This window comes from Rhagoletis pomonella, unplaced genomic scaffold, assembly GCF_013731165.1.
Source record: "Rhagoletis pomonella isolate Grant_MI unplaced genomic scaffold, Rhpom_1.0 Rhpom_scaffold_00011, whole genome shotgun sequence".
Classification (NCBI taxonomy): domain Eukaryota; kingdom Metazoa; phylum Arthropoda; class Insecta; order Diptera; family Tephritidae; genus Rhagoletis; species Rhagoletis pomonella.
In genome coordinates this window covers 25,314,052-25,330,830 of record NW_023458565.1, presented here as the reverse complement: position 1 = coordinate 25,330,830, position 16,779 = coordinate 25,314,052, and the positions used below count along the sequence as shown (strand labels likewise).

General features: G+C 34.1%; 1 protein-coding gene across 2 annotated transcripts in view; it reads left to right on the top strand.

Moving 5' to 3' along the window:
• LOC118746897 overlaps positions 1-16,779 on the top strand; it is a 185,217-nt gene that overhangs the window by 10,628 nt on the left and 157,810 nt on the right. The gene's annotated exons all lie outside the window — the stretch shown is intronic.

Below are 16,779 nucleotides of genomic sequence, written 5' to 3'. Positions count from 1 at the left end.
TCATACACAAGTAATCTGGCGCTACTTGCTAACAGCCCAATAATATGCTTGCAAATATCAGCTTGATTACTCTCCCCAACAATAGGTTAATTAAAAGTAACATTCTTACCCCACAAAAATCATTGGACCATGTAGTTTATTTGTGGTATATTAGAGTACTTACAAAGTGCTCCTCTGTCATGCTGTAGCGGACCAACTCGTGTCTCTGCACCAACTTATAGTTACCCGATCACTGCTCGTGCTTTAACGAAATGTAATTAAAGTTGAACATATGAAAGCACATTTGTATGTCTGGCTGTAGCTAAATGTGTAGAGATGCAAGCAGCATATACGGGTTCGAATGCCGTCAGAGGCAACATGCAATTTTTCATTTTTATTTTTGGTTTTTATTAATCACGAAAAAGCATCTGTGAAGCGAAGAACAAAGTCAAATGACGAAGAAAATTTTTTCCAGTTGAACATTTGAAGGCAAAATTACGGACCGGCTGTAGCTGAGTGTTCAGAAATTCTCGCTGTTATTTGCTAACTTCTAGAAGGTGATGGTTCGAATCTGATCAGAGGCACAATAAAATAATAAATAATAATAAACAATTTTTTTTCTATATCCGAACAATGAAAAAGCATCTGTAAAGTGTAGAAAAAAGCCTGTACAAAACGAAAAAATATATAAACAATGACATTGTTAATTTGTTTGAGTAGATTTATGCTACTCTGATATAATGCAGAGCTGGAGTATATAGTCCTAGCCTAGGCCATCGCAATGTTAATTTGACCCCTTTTTTTATATGCATTATGGTTAATTTTGGTGTACTCCTTGACCCTTAGGGAGTACTCTTTACATGCATGCATGGGGTAGTCGCCATTTTTGCAGGGTACATGCAAACAAATACATACATACAAATGTATGTGCATGCTTATATGCCTATCAGAAGCTTTCGATTTCTTTTTTCATTATTATTATTTTTTTTTTTGTTGCTTTCTTATTGTCTGGCAAAAAATGCTGGTAATATTTCTATATCTAAGTAACTTTATTATCATACACGCCTGTATTTACTTTTTTGTATTGTTTGCATTTTGGATTTGCTTGAATGCGAATTTGGTTTACTGCTTCCAAATTCATACACACTTATGTGCTTATATGTATGTAGTGTTTGTGTATATGCACAATTATATAAACGTGGGCCGACTGCAACGTGACACAAGTAGGCCAATAACGCCAACTTCATTATCAGCACTGCTGTGCGATTCAATATTTGCTCTTCGAATTTTTGTCCACAAATTCAATTTATACAACTTATTAGGTTCCTGGAAAATTTACGCATGAATTTTGATATTAATTTGCATAGACAAATTTTTCTTTCATTTCATATTCCAAGTGGTATTTAAAATTAATTTGCAAAAGCAAATAGTTCTTCTTTGTTTAAGGCGCCAACTGTATTCAAAGTAATTGTCATAAAAGCACACATCTTTAGTAGTTTTATGGTCGGGAATCGAATTGTTCGAAAGTGTATAGGCCAAATAGAATACCACATGTAAGATGACAAAAAACAATTATTTTAATTTTGCAGGCCTGTAGCTTCCAGCTCTGAAAGTATTCAATTTGGAACCTGCTGGTGGTAGCAGAGGAAGAGGGAGGTCCCCACCGCGATGGAAAGACTAAGTGGAGAAGGACTTGGTTTTTCTAGTGGGCGCCAGTTGGCACAGCAGATAAACGACTGGCGTGCTTTGTTGAACTCAACCAAACGCGCCCAGGCGGTTACAGCGCCAAATAAAAAGAAATAAAAGGAGTATTATCGTAGTTGCATACTCGCGTCTTATTACAATCGTTACCTTAATATATATGTATAGTGCTTGTCATAACTATACCGCACGCACAAAATGGCAAGTCGGTCGATTTTTTAAGTGGATCATATTTTACATTTGAGTTCTCTTTGAACACATATATGTATGTATACGTTTCATGGAAATTGGAGCATATTTAGTATTTCCGCCCAATTGGGTGTAGGGCGTGGCAGTTAGTTAATTTTATCTATATTCAGAAGTTATTCTTTCCTTAATGAAAGAAAAGTGAATAACAAATTTCAATGGCAAATGAACTGTAATCGGCTGAAGTGCGTACGTTGATTCGTATTTGTATTTTTGCCGGCATTGACAAGCATATGAGAATACATACACAGTACGTAGTATGTTTGTAATTGATGACGACAGCACTGATTGTTTGTTGTTTATGTGCGGCGAGAGGGGTTTATGCGGTGGGCTCGTGTGTTCGCCAATCAACAAGCTACCAAGTTGAGTGGAAATTAATGCTTGTATGATAGTTTCCACTTTGGCACAATTACAAAATTACCGCATTATTTATTACAATTTTAGTTTTTAGTGTTCTCCCAACACATAAATAAATTAAATTCATATTTTGCTACATAGCTTGTTTTTTTATCTTTGCTGAATTTATTTTTGTGTTATCGCTCCCATACCTTTTGCAATTGATATTGCCAGCAAAAAAAAAATGAAATTGTTTTTACGTTGTGACAAATTTTTTATTTAAAGTCTTCTAATGATAAGTTAATCTAATAAAACAAATAGATACAAAGTTTTTTCGTGTAATGAGAACGAATAACCAAAAGATGTATACTCTCAGCTATTTTTTGGATATACAGTCAGCGTCAAATGTAAGTGTACACCTTGTTCTAATATAATATCCACTATTATTTTCATGACCGATTTTTTGCATTAATTGTTTGTGAAAATATAGTTTATTCTATAATATATACCATATGAATCACAGTTTCACCCTTTTTATAAAGTTCACACAATTTCAAAAAATTTTCTTCAAAATTTAAAAAACTTTATTTGCAGAAAATTTTCGAGTTTGCAGTGCGCAACACCCTCTACAAAAAAATCTAAAAATCAACGGAAATTTTAAGCATAAACTCTTCTATCGTCTGAGATAATTTTTCTTAAAAAGAAAATTTTATTTTTAAAAGGATCCATTTTTAGAAGAGAGATTTTTTTCAAGACGAAAATCTTAATATTTCTCCCAAATATTTTTACAGGGGTCTTAAGATGTTATAGATTTTATAATGCCCGTGGAAAAACCGCAACTTTTCTTGTGAAGCATCCTAATTAATATCAAAATATCGATATTTTTTCCAGAAAATCATGGAGAAATACGTTGATATTTTCTATCTCGAAATATCGATATTCGATATTTATTTCCGAGTAACGAATTTGTATGAAATTCAAATTTTTTAAGTATCTAAGAAATCAATTTGATTCTTTTTGTTAAAAATTAATATAAAACAAAATTCACAAACACAATCAATGGAGATTTTAATAGCGTAATATCAGATATTTCGGCTGATAAAAAAAAAGCAGGAAAGATTTTTACATTTTGGAACTTGGCCTTAAATAGCTCAAATATTAATACAAATAGTGTTGACCAATTCCCAGAGTTTTAAAATCTTGACGTTTTCATTTAATTTTTTAATATTTTGTCACGCCATACCAGATTGGAAATGCCCATATGTACTTCTCCTTAAGCATATCAAGAAGAATTTAATAAAAGACAATTATTTTTAATATAGAGTACAATATATTATTCATCACATTCACTTTGTAATGTACCTTTGCGATTCGATACGGTACAAGGATTCTGGTACTCGATTCCAAAAAATATCGTTTGAAAACTATCGAGTAAAAAGTATCGGTATCGAGTGGCAAAAATATCGATATCAATCGTATCGTATCGAAAATCGTCTACCTACACATCCGCTGAATATTGATTTGACTAACATTTTAAGAAACCATTGTTTAAAAATTGTTGGCCTTACTTTATTCCCTAATACTTAAATACCTATTTTAATAATAACAAGTAAGAAAGTCTAAGTTCGGGCGGAGCCGAACATTAAATACCCGGCGCAAGTATTAAATATATGTTTTCCACCTTTCCGAAAGCTACCGCTACATGATAAGCGGGTGTATAAATATTAAGTAAACTAGCATCCTTAAATTTCGAAATATTGAAATTTCAAGCATTTCTGAAATTTACCGTTATATGAAAGCGGCCGTAATTTTAGTCCGATTTCAATAATTTTCAACGGTTTGCTTTTATGTGGCAAGCACAATAATCATATCGAGTTTGGTACAAATTGCTAGAACTGTTACCGATATACATAAATGTGATCATAATTGGGCGGTGCCACGCCCATTTTCCAAAATTTTATCATAAGCGTATTTCCTGATAAAGAATTGTTGCAACCGTCAATTTTGAATAAATTAGGTTTAATATTTACTGATTTATCGAGGATTTCGTATTTCTCGAAATTACCGTTATATGGGATGTGGGCGTGGTTATTGTCCGATTTTAAAAATTTTCAGCCATTTGGTATGCTGTACCAAGGTCAACAACTGTGCCAAGTTTGGAAGAAATTGGTGCAGCGGTTTCCAAAATATACACATGTAACTATAAGTGGGCGTGGCTACGCCCATTTTTCAAAAAATTTTAATATTCTTATTTCTCGTCTAAAAATTATTGTAAATGTCAATTTTGAGTGAATTATCTTCAGTAGTTACTAAAATATCGCAGTTTTCGTATTTCTGAAAATTACCGTTATATGGGAGGTAGGCGTGGTTATTGTCCGATTTCGCCCATTTTCAATACCATCCGTCCCACGCCCAATAGAAGTGCATGTACGAAGTTTCGTTAAGATATCTCAATTTTTACTCGAGTTATCGTGTGCACAGACGGACGGACGGACAGACAGTCACCGCTTAATCGATTTCTCTTTTCATTCTGATCATTTATGTATACATTTGTCTATATCTATCTCGATTCGTTTTGCCTGTTACAAACAACCGTTATGTGAACAAAGTTATAATACCCTTGTGCACAAGTGCGCTCGGGTATAAAAAGAAACTAATAAAACCGATAAATATGCATTATTTATTTCAGTATGGAATATTTTGGGAATACCTTAGGTAATCGCGCCTTAAGTGAAATTTATCGATATATCGAAATATTGATGTTTCTTACTCTGCGTATACCGATACTGTTAAAAAATGTCGGTACGATATATGTATACCGGTACATTTTTGTCATTTGCCCATCCCTATGCACATTGCAAATTGTGGGAGAAACTAGACCAAATACTTAACAAAAATATGAGCACTAAAAATTTACTTACTTGTGTATTTTTTTAGTACTTTGACTTCTGTGCGTAACTATTACTAATTGTGTGTTTTCTTAATTTGATACAACAAATTTACTATTTTGTACTTTTTGCCTAACATTTCTAATGTTGACACTCTAACTTCAATGAAACCGATTCCTACACACATACTAGTACAATATCCCATCACGCGAGAGTTCACAATTAAATTACTAACGTGAGTTTAGTTTATTTTAATTGACTTATTTGTTTATCGCAAATATGTATACACACATGCATACCTACTATTTACGGAAAAAGTTTAAATTATTAATGTCTTGCGGATGCATTAAAATCGAAAATAAGTTAGCATAACTTTGCATTGAACTCGCGAATATTTCAATTGAAAATTGAAAATACTACATATATGGAATTTACTCAAAACACATTTTCTTTGGGCCTATATATAATTCCTTTGGTAAATACATACTTATAAATATTTGTTTCACTGAACTGGAACTTTTCCAACAGCATCCTTTCGAAGGATCTGGTGCCAATAACAAAGGGACAGAAGACTTTCTGAGTCGTAGCAGTACCGATATTCCAACAAAGCAGTAGCCTGAAACTACAATACCAAGCTTTAGCTTTACAAAAAGGTTTAGAACTGATTTTGGAAACAAAAACCCACTGGGCAGGTATGGCTTATTGACTTAAGAAGAAGCCGAGATGAGTGTATTCCGACCGAGGTTGAGATACTCGGATGCTAGAGGAAAGCATATGCCCATTTTGCGGACTACGATTTCAAATGCAACTACCGGAATCTGAACACTGTGATCTCGTCTGACGGCCAAGGGGCTATTAAATCACATCATTAATTAACATCTAAGCAGATGATGGCGTGCCCTAATAAGCTGATCGATATTGATCTGTTTAATTTAAAGCCATAAAAAAACGAATTAACTGCGGTTAAGAGCTCAGGCAAGTTCGAGTTGTAATCTCATTTTTTTCCTGGTGGAGTTGAACTATAACAGAGTAAGCATGCCACTTAAATATTTTTACCCGACTAAAGAGAAAGTCAACAACAGATCTAGTGCATTAATAATGTTAGATGATTATGCACAAGAAGTGGTTGTGCCATTAGTTGCGACATCCACACACGCCGTTAGATAATTAAATGTTAAGATAAATTAATTGCTAAATGTAAAATATACCGATTGAAATAAATAGTGGATATCAAACAAAAAAAAAAACATTACTCTCATAGTTAAAATTAATACATATTTTGTTCTAGTGAGCTACTGGTAATAGGTACAGCTATGAAATTTCTACACAACATATTTGGAAGAATACCTGGCGGTCATTTCTGCATACTTTTCTTTTTGATTATAACACTCTTGCAGCAAAAGAACGATATATGTATGTACATATGTAGGTAGCTGCCTGCTGCCATTAAAAAATTATTATTGATTTTTTGAAGAATAAAAAATGCAACAACTAGATACTTCATAAAAACATACTCACTAGCTAAGCACTGAAAGCTTTGCATTAAACTAGGCATATCCAAAAGCACCGACTTTGATGTAATCGCATTATATTAGATACTAAAGAGCGTACAAAATGTAAGCTACTAGTTACAGCGATGACTTCAGTGCGCAATGGAAAAAAGTTTTAATAATACAATATTTAGTATACCGGCATGCAAGCAAACATCTGTCATCCATTGTACTTTTAGTAATATGTTCATAACTAATTTGACAGTTGAGTAATGTTTGCGATAATCATTATTTGTTCTTTATCTCCACCTCGATCGATGTCATTCATACAGAAGCAGGTGCTTTTTTATATCTATGTATGTATGTATTTATGTAGATTCGGAATTAACGAACGATAATGACAATTGTAATAACAGTGGCATTGACTGCGAAATACGCACACGCGGAAATTGTTGACAAAATTCGAGCACCGGATGATACAATAACATAATTGATGACAGTAATAAAGTATGTATTCGACCAGTAATAACTAGAATTTGTGCTTCAAGTTAATATGACAAAATTAAAAAGAATAAATCGTATAGAAAATTACGTATAACCAACAAACAGTTACAGTTGCTGATTGTTATGAAGTTGTCAACACTTATGATCTATGTGCCTAAGTTTGCGTTTATATAGGTCGTTCTGATGCTGCCTCACATTGAAATATAAAAACTTATATGTTTCTTTTTCTTGATTTTCATAAAGTTTTTATGAATATTTTACACTATATTTATATACTTGTATGTATGTATTTATGTAAGCGGTAGCATTAATTTTTTTATTAACTATTCGAAAGATAAGAAAATGGCTTTGGAGAAGCAAGAAATACTGCCTGAATATGTTTTCCAAGGTAGCAGTGGTATAGAATTGATGTGCAGAAATTGGGCGCCTAATAAATTTTTTTACTATCTTAGACACGGCTTTCTTGTGAACATTGTTAATCTTATCACCATTTTTATTCCCGTATATATACATACATACATACATATGTATGTATATTTATGAGTTCTCACATGATTGTGTGCTGACGGCTAAAAATAACGGAACACACCTCTATTTGCGCTAACCAATATTTTATATATACAAAACGTGAATGCAAACTTTGAATTCAGATGCGAATTAATAATGGTGAAGCTGTTAAATATGAATGTACTACATACATACTTACATACATATGTATGTGTGTACATTAGACCGTATCTACCACTTTACAGGCAAACAAAAACAGTTCGCCTTAAGCCGCTGAGAGTAAAGCATATATTTTTGCAAAGTAATTTTAATCAAAATTATTTTACTATTACAAAAGTTTAATGATGTTTGGTGAGCTTCAATTTACTGAGAATAAGGTGGTACTGATAAGATCTGAGATCTGGAGGGTAAGAACCAGAATGGAGTATTCGAGGTCTGTGAACTAGTTGACAAAAAAAAAATGTCTCTGCGATACAAGAACATCGGTATATTTATCATACTTTTAGATCCGACGGTAATTGCCGATTATATGACGAAAAATTTAAAATGGCGACCCTTACGTTCGGTACAAAAAAATAAAGCACCTTAAAAAATCTTTGTTTTTTTTTCTGGTACAACCTAGTGTACATTAGACTATAGCACCCCCCAAGCAGAAGAAAAACAGTGACACCTACAATCGGAAAAAAAAATAATAAAAATATTCTCCTTTTTGTGAAGTCGGTTACAAATGTTTTTACAATAGTTCCGCAGGAATAATGAAAATACTTCCTTAGCAAAGGTTTAATGATTTTAGGTGAGCTTTAATTTACTGACTTAGAATAATAAGAACTGCGATCTGGACAGTAAGACAGTAAGAGCTAGAATGGGGTAAATTGTCACCTAAAGACAAGATGAGTTATCATATTTTAAGATTCGACTGTAAATGCTTAAGATATGACAAAGAATGACAACAGTCGAGCGCTACGTTCGCCTAAAAAATTTAATTTTTTTTCGAAATTGTCTTGCAAAAATACTTTAGATTACAAGGTGCACGGCGAACTTTTTTCTGGTATGGTCTAGTGTTCATACTTATATTCAGGCGAAAATTGGCTTTCTTTATAAATTCAGTGAAATTCAAATATTTAAGCACAAATGTTATGCTGGAGTGGCTGCTGGATGTCATACCAGCGCACTTAGGCCTTCAATCGGCCCCATTGTGATACCAACCACGAGGTTTACTTCCTGTGTACGTTTGCTCTTGTCCAATAATATTCTACATCTTTCCGTTAGCCGCAAGTTCTTCATGATAGATTTTGCTCTGGTTTGGTAAGCGGAGTGACTTTGGCAGTCCCAGTTGTTTGAAATACACTTTCGTTTGGGTCCTTCTATGTAAAATGGAATAGTTTCAGTAGGTCCCAGAATGTTTTGGGGGCATTTCTCTATATTCCCTCTGTCTTTTCGACAAGCTAAGTCTTTCAAGTATGTATAAAGGTATGGCAATGTAAAAGTTTCTTATCAAGTGTATTGTGTGAAATACTGAAGTCAACCGTCAAGGAACTGATTGGGCCTTATCGGTGTGGCTTTAGACCTGGCAAATCCACTATAGATCAGGTATTGGTTAAATTTTTTTTATAGAATACCTCCAACAGATCTTTGAAATTTTTTGCAAACTCGAAAAGTAATTAAACAAGTAAGAAAGTCTAAGTTCGGGCGGAGCCGAACATTAAATACCCGGCGCAAGTATTAAATATATGTTTTCCACCTTTCCGAAAGCTACCGCTACATGATAAGCCGGGGTGTATACATTTTAAGTAAATTAGCGTCCTTAAATTTCGAAATATTGCAGTTTCAAGCATATCTGAAATTTACCGTTCTATGAAAAGCGGCCTCAATTTTAGTCCGATTTCAACAATTTTCAACGGTTTGCTTTTATGTGGCAAGCACAATAACCATACCGAGCTTGGTACAAATTGCTAGAACGGTTAGCGAGATACATATATGTGATCACAAGTGGGCGGTGCTACGCCCATTTTCCAAAATTTTGTCATAAACGTATTTCTTGGTAAAGAATTGTTGCAATCATCAATTTTGAATAAATTAGCTTCAATATTTACTGATTTATCGAAGATTTTGTATTTCTCGAAATTACCGTTATATGGGATGTGGGCGTGGTTATTGTCCGATTTTAGAAATTTTCGGCCAGTTGGTATGCTGTACCAGGACCAACAACTGTGCCAAGTTTGGAAGAAATTGGTGTAGCGGTTACCAAGATATACACATGTAACCATAAGTGGGCGTGGCTACGCCCATTTGCCAAAATTTTGTAATATTCTTATTTTTCTTCTAAAACTCATTGCAAATATCAATTTTGAGTGAATTATCTTCAGTAGTTACTAAAATATCGCAGTTTTCGTTTTTCTGAAAATTACCGTTATATGGGAGGTAGGCGTGGTTATTGTCCGATTTTTAAAATTTTCAGCCATTTAGTAAGCGGTACTAAGGCCAACAACTGTGCCAAGTTTGGAAGAAATTGGTGCAGCGGTTACCAAGATATACACATGTAACCATAAGTGGGCGTGGCTACGCCCATTTTCCAAAAATTTATAATATTCATGTTTTCCGTCTGAAACTCATTGTAAGTAAGTGAATTATCTTCAGTAGTTACTAAAATATCGCAGTTTTCGTATTTCTTAAAATTACCGTTATATGGGAGGTAGGCGTGGTTATTATCCGATTTCGCCCATTTTCAATACCATCCGTCCCACGCCCAAAAGAAGTTCACGTACCAAATTTCGTTAAGATATCTCAATTTTTACTCGAGTTATCGTGTGCACAGACGGACGGACGGACGGACGGACGGACGGACGGACGGACGGACGGACAGACAGTCACCGCTTAATCGATTTCTCTTTTCATTCTGATCATTTATGTATACATTTGTCTATATCTATCTCGATTCGTTTTGCCTGTTACAAACAACCGTTATGTGAACAAAGTTATAATACCCTTGTGCACAAGTGCGCTCGGGTATAAAAATCATTAAGGCAAAAACTTATAAACTTTAGCTATTTTTTTTTTTTTGTGTGGAATACTTCTAACTGATCTTTAAGCTTAGAAAAAACTTTTTACAAAAAAAATTTGCAGAATTTTGGAATTTTAAAATTCGTAAAAGTAAAAATTTATGAATTTTGTGCTAAATTTTTTGTACACAATACCTCTGAATGGTCTTTGAACTTTGAAAACACTTGTTTTCCAAACTTTAAAAGAAACTTACAGAATTTTGAAATTTAAATAATCATAGAAGCAACTTATAAATTTTCGGCTAAATTTTTTGTACACAATACCTCTAACTGATCTTAAAAGAACCTGATATTTTCAAGAAGGAGCTTCTTAAAGATATGAATTTTTGAACTTTGAAAAAAACAATCCAAACTCTAAATTAAAAAAAAATCCCTTAAATAAAAAATTGTTTAACATAACTTTTTTTAGAACTTGCAGCAAAATTTTTAAAGTCGTAAAATGCTTAACTTTAAAAACAGGTTTTTGAAAATTTCAGGATTTTTAGGATCAGTTAGTTGGACGTATTGTATAAAAACAATTGGGCCATAGTTTTTTTTTTTTTTGATTTTTCTTTCAAGACTTTTTCAATTTAAGAATCTCTAATTTTTTATTTTTTTTTTTCAATTATTTATATAATTGTTTTCATTATTTTTGTAACTATAATAGTATAATGTGAAATTCATAATTTTGCAAAACTTTCGAAAAAACTTTTAATTTTTTTCTTTGGCAGAACTTTGTTATATGATAAAAGAAAAATTCTGAACAAAATTAATTAAATGCAAAGATGGTCGAATCCAGACATTGGTCAATAGGACATGGATCGACTCATATTTCTTAGTGTGCAGTTAAATTTCCTAACCTCCCAGATATCGCACACCGTCTTCAAATGAGTCACAACTCAAAATAATACGTTTGTCAGAAAATGCGATAAATTATTTTTTAGTAGATGTTAATCATATGGGCAAAGGCGACTTTACCTTAATTTTTTTTTGTAACAAATTATAACAAAAAGTTGCTCCAGCTTTTGCTGAAAGGTAAATTAAAGCTCTGCGTACATTTTTAGCGCATATCAAAGATGCCAAATTTTGAGTTGTGACTCTTTTGAAGACGGTGTGCAATATTTCGCAGATTCTTTAATCTTGTGTTAACTATAAGTTGGCATTAGTGTCTTTATTTGATTTTGTATTTCCTAGAAAATAGTAAAAGTTCCGGCTTTCTTGATATTATTCTCCAATCAGTATCTTTGATGAGAAGCTGATTTTCATGGCAGAAATACACTCGGAGGTTTGCCATTGCCGGCCGAGGAGCGACCGCTGTTACGAAAAAAAACCTTTTTTCTACATTGTTTTTTTTGCGATGTTGCTTTGACCAGGGCTTGAACACGGGCCCTGTGGATTGGAAGCGCACACTGCTTACCACTACACCGCTGCGGCCGCCATACGTATACATACATATATACGTCTACATAACTAGAGGTACCTAAAAATTTATCCATTAATGGAATCTGCAATTAATTCAACAACTTCATTACCCATTGCCTAAGTAGTTACATATTTCATTCCTAAGTGCTATTTATTTATAACTACAAGCACGCAAAACTTAAAATCTCATTTTTGCACAACATCTGCACTTCACATTATCTTAGCTATCATTTTTGCTACTTATCTACAACTTTCAGATCGATGCTTTGAAATTTATTAATTTTTTGAAAATGTTCGATAATATCAACTCTCAGCAAATCTAATTAAACGTCAAAAGACTGTTCAAAGCTTGCAGCCGTCTGTGGCGTAATCAACGCATATAATTCAATTAATCACTTTTGCTTCATATTGGCTTCTGAGTGGGCAAAAAACCTAAAAACAAAAGAATCACAAACAAAAAAAAAACAAATAGCTGCGCTAACAGTCTATGACAGCTTTTGTATTCGCATAATTTTCTTTATTAAAATGATTATTAATTAATTGGACAGCTATTGAGGGTTGCCGACAGACTCTCCCACACGCAGACAAATTTGCTTTGACTTCGCAATGGCATACTTCCAATTCACTTATATTGCATTTACGAGCCGAAATGTGTTTGCGCATGAAATATTTTCAATTGAGCCATGGTCAAAGTTCAAGCATTGCACATATTCGTGTTAAGGGAGACAAAAAACAAAAACGATAAGTAATAAAAAAAAAAAAAAAAATTTGCGAACTGCAAATTTTTAAAATAACTTGTGCAATTACTCAAGTAGAAATGTTTTATCAGGAATTCTGATTTAGATAAAAATACTTAATATGCTCAAAGTTTCATAAAGAAGCTCGTAGTCTGTTCATATGTAGCAAAAATTAGCTCGCTGTTTAAATAAAGTGCCTCTCTGTCACACCGAGAAAATTTGTATTTGTAATCGCACTGAACAAATAAATAAAGAATAAATAGTTTAAAAATTTTGTGTACAACACTTTCTTCACACACAAAATTTCCTTCATTTAACGCAAGAAAGTCTGAGTCGCCCCTTCATAGTAATTTGCGTTTAATGAACCCGCAAAAACAATGCACAGAATAATATGATTTTATTTGCATATCAACTGTTTGTGTTTGTGTATATATGTATACAGACAATTTGTGGCAACATTAAAGTGGGTGTAATTTTCCAATTTGAATCCATTTAATTCATAAACCAACTGGGCACCTACAAACTCAATATCAGATGCTTACTCCTACTATAACTTGTCTATGTGTGTGTGTTGTGTGTGTGTAGTAATTGTGAGTAAATGGTTAAGCAGTGATGGGTAACTAAACGGTAGCAGTGACCCAAGTCCAGACAACTTAAACTAGATAATAAACAATTTACCACTTAATGGCACACACACACACACACACACGACACATTATGAACGCGCCAAACGGTACAAAGAAGCGCCTACATATTCACACATGAACAGTATGAGTACTCACTAAGCTTATGTGATCACCACATTTTTAAATGATTAAAATAATGCTGCGGTTTTTAAGAGGAATCCTATTTTGTCTAGTCTCTAAAAACCACCGAGCTCTGAAGCATGCCAAAGCTCCGTTAGGGCCTACGCTTAGCTCGAGAACTACTAAAAATCCATTGAGAATTATTTACGCTGATATGGTCTGAGCGGCAGGCGAAGGCAGATCTCTGGCAGAATGCATACAGGTAGGAAGTATGTAATCACTAAGAACGACATAGTATTAGCTAAAGAGGGACAGACACAGCTTGAATGCTTTGAGGAAGTCCAGCCATTAGGGCCCCTGGAAGACATTTTGTTTGGATATGGAATCTGTACTTAAAGCTACTTAGTTTAGTAGAGCATAGAGAATCTGGTAGTATTTTAGTATCTTAGCAATTTCAAGGAAGAAAAGGAGTCTTGGACGAGAGTTCCCCAAAATGGACGCCAACACACCTGTGCTGAAAACCCAGCATAGGCAGTTGAAACTGCGGTAAAGTACGGGGAGCACCTAGTAGTGGGAACACTCCTTGTGTAGAGCATTGAGCCTAATACGAAAAATCACTACAAAGGGGAAGCAATGACACAACAATGAAGCAGGAAAAAAACAATGACAGGGGAGTAAACGACTAAAGGTACACAGAGCGAATGTCAGCAGTTCGACTAATGAAGTTAAGGTAGAAGACGTAAAAGCGGTTGCAGCCAGTTGTGAGAACGTGTGTAAATTTCAAAACTTTAAGTTTAATTTGGGATTAGTAAATAGGTATCAATCGATCGGGCTGAAATTTGATGCGATTACAAAAGGTTTCCACACCTATTGATTGTCCGTCTGGTTCTCGTTTATGCCTTCATAGTCTGGAAGACAAACCACTACAATAAAAATATCATATCGCGGTTTAATAAACTTATAATCTTGGCTTTACTCTCTGTCGCAGGATCAATAAAAACTTATCTACCCGTGATGCTGGGTATATTGGGTAAAAAACTGGTGTTGAAAATATGCGGATCTATTTACTCTAACTGTGCTAAGAGAAATGAGTTTTGGCAGAAAAATTTAGTTCAAAATAGCAGCCTGAGAGATCTGGGAAAATAGACTGCGTGGTCTTGTCTCAGATATGTACATTGGTACATCGACGAGGCAAGGATGGAGGACACATAGCTGCGATTGTTTGTGGGTCCGCCACTAAATTTTTTATGCCAATGGGTAGACGGTCCGTCGTCTTTAATTACTGAGTTGGTAAACTCAGAACACTGTACTTTTTGGGGAGATGGGGTAGATCTTGGACAGATCATGCTCTTTGTATATCTTTTTTTACTGGCAAGGAAATTAATCTTCCAAGCACAGTTGACCTCGCTTCGGCTACACAAAAGATAAAAAAATCAACTCCGAACGAAAGACCCCAACGATTCAACTTCAATCAAGGCAAGGCATCACGAAATTTCGTTTCAAATTACTTCATACAGAACACTTCCTCTATTCGTTTGCTTTAAAAAAAAAAATTCCCAGAACTTGGTTTGCTGGGTTGCTCATTGTCTCATGTCGGTTTATATACAAACACCCACGCCCGCACCCGGATATCCAGTGTGTCGCTTTCCACGGACAAGGTACATTGTGCCTATGTGTGGATGTACATATGTATGTAGTTATTCGTTGCCATTTCTTTTTTTTGTATTAGTAACGCGCGGTCTCTGCTGAAATTATAGCATTTACTTTACTAGTCACTTACACTGACATGCTAAGCACGCCAGCTAACCGACGAATGAACTAACTAACTAACTAACTAGCAGGCTTAGCACACACATATGTACATATGTATGCTTATAAGCGCTCAAACAGCCGCACAAAAATAAACAGTACGCATGTATGTATGTATGTAGCTCTAGCAAAGCAAGTGTATGGCGCAACAGCTGAGCTAAACCGCCGCCGCCGCTGCCACCGCACCACTTAGCTACTTAACCACACATTCAAGTAGTCAACGCTTAGGCGGCATTCAGCTATTTAGCCATTGAGCCACTAAGGCACCACTTTTCCAATTCCGACAAATTTAGTCGTATGTCGGAGGTCAAACGGAGCAGAAAGCGGCACTTGAACAAACTAAACGAACGGGAACGCGCGCAAAGGCTGAAATAGCAACAAAAGTCAGGCAGAGCAAAGCCAAGCAAAGCAAAGCAAAAAAAGTATAGTGTGAAGAATTCAAAGTCTAGAGTGTCCTTTAAGGATATGCAATGTTGGTGGTTGTGGTGTTGGTGTGTAGTTGCTGCAATAAAAGCAAATAACAGGCAATTAAAGTTTGGTGTGCAATGAAATTCAATGTGAAAAAGAGAAAAATAAATTAAATAAAAAAGAATACTTTGCAGTAAAAGCATAAAAAAGTGCAATAAAAATGAAAATAAAATTAAAATAAATGCGTAAAGTGGAAAGCAAATGGAAAAATAAAAATAAAATGTTGCTGTGATGTCATGCGATTTGCGCGCGCACGTCCAAGGACAACGCAAAGGATACGTGGCGCGGCAACAAGGCAACGCATAAACAATTGATTGTGTATAGGTGCGCTTGAAAGTGTTTGTTTGTATGTATGTACACTAGGGTGGTCCTTGAAAAATATCTACATTATGGGTCACAACTTTATTTTGTTCTACGTACAGTATAAAGTCATCAAAAAAATAATAAATTAAAAAAAAATCATTTAGGGTGCGTTTGAAAAAATTTATTTTTGTTTACATAGCATAACTACGAAAAAAATTTTATTTTGACAGCTATGAATTGATATGAATAATAGTCAGATTTCAAGTCAGCACTTTGTCGGGTTTTTGCGATATGAAAAATAATTTTTTTAAATCGCAAAAACAAAATTTTTACCTTCACCAACTAGGAATTTATATGAATAATATTTTAGATTTCAAGTCAACATTTTCTCGAGGTTTTGCGACATAAAAAATAATTTGAAAAAATTTAATTTTTTTACATCGCAAAAATTCGACAAATTTTTACTTTCACCAACTAGGATGGTATAGGAATAATATTTCAGATTTCACTTCAACATTTTGTCGAGCTTTTGCGATATAAAAAATAATTTGAAAAAATTTATTTTTTTTTTACATCGCGAAAATTCAAAAAAAAAATACCTTGAC